The following is a 3174-nucleotide window of genomic DNA, read 5'->3' on the forward strand; positions in this document are numbered from 1 at the left end:
TCTATCTATCTATCTATCTATCTATCTATCTATCTATCTATCTATCTATCTATCTCTCTCTCTCTCTCTCTCTCTCTCTCGCTTTCTCTCCCTCTCTCTCTCTCTCTTTCTCTCTCTCTCTCTCTCTCTCTCTTATTCTCTCTCTCTCTTTCTCTCTCTTATTCTCTCTCTCTCTCTCTCTCTCTTTCTCTCTCTCTCTCTCTCTCTCTTTTATTCTCTCTTATTCTCTCTCTCTCTCTCTCTCTCTCTCTCTCTCTCTCTTATTCTCTCTCTCTCTCTCTCTCTCTCTTATTCTCTCTCTCTCTCTCTCTCTTATTCTCTCTCTCTCTCTCTCTCTCTCTCTTATTCTCTCTCTCTCTCTCTCTCTCTCTCTCTCTCTCTCTCTCTCTCTCTCTCTCTTATTCTCTTTCTCTCTCTCTCTCTCTCTCTCTCTCTCTCTCTCTCTCTCTCTCTCTCTCTCTCTTTCTCTCTCTCTCTCTTATTCTCTCTCTCTCTCTCTCTCTCTCTCTCTCTCTCTTATTCTCTCTCTCTCTCTCTCTCTCTCTCTCTCTCTCTCTCTCTCTCTCTCTCTCTTTCTCTCTCTCTCTCTCTCTTATTCTCTCTCTCTCTCTCTCTCTCTCTCTCCTCTCTCTCTCTCTCTCTCTCTCTCTCTCTCTCTTTCTCTCTCTCTCTCTCTCTTATTCTCTCTCTCTCTCTCTCTCTCTCTCTCTATCTATCTATCACAGATATTCTATGTGAGTTTAGTCAGGACTATGATGTTTAGGATCGTTGTGTTGGAAGGTTAACATTCTGTCCATCTTCTAGCAGAGGGATGCGGATTCTTTTGCATCATCCATGTTCTCATCAATACTGACCAGTCACCCCGTTCTCACTGAAGAGAAACTTCCCCACAGCATGACGCTGCACCTGCATGCTTCAGAGATCTGTAGATATGGTGTGTTTTGGGTGTTTGTATGTTGCCAAACATACTGACTTGTGTGGAGTTCATTCTCAAAATGGGATTTTTGGTCTCATCAGACCAGGTGGCATCAGAGTCCTCCAGGTGAGCTTCTTTCTTGTCACCTTGCCATACAGGCCAGCTGTGTAAAGCTTGTCAGTCCTACAAAGTTGCCTTTGGTCTTTTGGCAGCTTCTCTAATCAACATCCTCATGGTTCGATCATCCGTTATGGATGGATGGAATTTCTGATCACGGCAATGTGTTGCTGGTACGCTTTCTACTTCTGAAGGATGCTCTGCACAGAACTCTGAGGGAACTCTAATGTTCTTTAACTTCATCCTGGAGTTCTTTTGAAAGCCCTTTTCCCCAACCATGGTGAATTCTGAACAGGAGCACAGTGGAACAGTGGAATCTTCAAGAAACTGCTGGGGTTTTTTCTGAAGTAAATAAATCCATTATAATGGATGTAGGTTGGGGCAGTGATCCTGGTGGGTGATCTGGATGTTGATTGGTTGCTCCTGAGCAAGTTTATAATGGAGGTGGATCACGAGGTGGATCACGAGGTGGGTCACTATAACAATCATTTCACAGATTCATTTTGAACAGATTTATGTTTAGAAGCTCTACAACCAAAAACGAGAACAAGTGAAGAAATGCAAACAGGCAGGAAAAGAGGCTTCTGTTTTCTGGTGCTCTTGCGATTATCAGGAATGCGAGCGACTGCGGCAGCAGCAGAACCTGTACGCCCGAAACAAAGCGCACCTGCGGAGACGGATGAAAGCAGACGCTTGCTCGGCTCACCGTAAAAAACAACAACATTGAGATAAAAAGCATGAACTGTTGACCCGGGGAGGGGCGGAGCCTGGGGCTAGTACGCGGCTTTCGGGCTTTGTGTAGCATAACAGCGTGACATTTTCATGGAGACTGTTCGCTTAGAGTTGTGGTAGTCAAGGGTTTGGATTTGTCAACATCCTGTCATTTTAAAGGCAAAAAAAAAAAACTAGGTGCGCACACACACACACACACACACACAGGGACACACCCTGACATGCTGATAGATGAGTAAAGGCAGGTGAAGTGTCAAGGCATATTATTATAGCGTCTCTTGCTGGATGATTGATGATTCCTGGTATAAATAAATCGTCAGCGCTGATCTGCTGCTAGATTTCAAACCGTCACGTCACAGTGTTTTGTAAACAAGAGGTTCTTCTCCAAACTGTTACACAATCTTGGAGACACACGACTTTGGATTCAGGACAAGAAATTTTTTCATCACTTGGCCTAGGAGACCCGAACCTGTGCACAAATCCAGCTTCATGAAGCTTTACATGTGTTGGAGTGGAAGATCTCCTGCTGCAGAGCTCCAACCCTATGACTGCACAACCAGGCCTCCTCACCTTCTCACCTACATCATTACCTGACTTTACTGACACCCTTGTGTCGGAATGAATCTCCACTGAATCTAGTAGAACATCTTACCAGAAAAGTGGCGCTCGTTATGAGAGTAAATGGAGACTATATATGGAATGTGATGTTCAGAAAGATTCACAATCGGCATCTGCAAATTCACGCAGGAAACATATGAAAGTGACCCGATCTCGTACTGCACACACACACACACACACACACACACAAACACACACACACACACACACACACACACACAAAGAAGAAAGATGAAGGAGAAAAGTCAAGAGGAATGAATGAGGAGGAGGAATAGAGAATTACAGAATGAGAGAAAGAATAGAAAGGGATGGGGGATGGAGGAAGGGTAAAGTTTTGGAAGAACAGAGGAAGTTCTCCTTTCATGTCTGGCCTTGAAGTGAAGCTCCTCACAGCTGTTTTCGCTCTGCACGTGACTGATGGCCACTTCCTGTCGAAAGTAATTTAAAGGCCCGATGTGTTGTTTTGAAAATAAAGAGGGCGTGCACCCCTTTTAAACCTGGAGACGGGGTTTTCTTTTGGTATGGCAACTCGTCACTTCTAACAATACAGACGGCAAACAAAAGGTTGAAAGGAAAAACATGCCGACGCATCCGGAGACAAGAGCTCGCTTTCTGCTCTGATCCTGGTCCTGCCCGTCACAATAAACACAAAGTCTCTCAGCAGGAGGGCAACACCTACCTAACTACCCCTCCTAGGGGCAATTGCGGGGGCATGTGGGGGTTGCATGAGAATGTAGCTAAAGAGAAAAAAATGAAAGAACTCCCATTACCCTCGTGTTAAGGTCTGCCAC

The sequence above is a fragment of the Silurus aristotelis genome (assembly GCF_946808225.1).
Source record: "Silurus aristotelis genome assembly, chromosome: 23".
NCBI lineage: Eukaryota > Metazoa > Chordata > Actinopteri > Siluriformes > Siluridae > Silurus > Silurus aristotelis.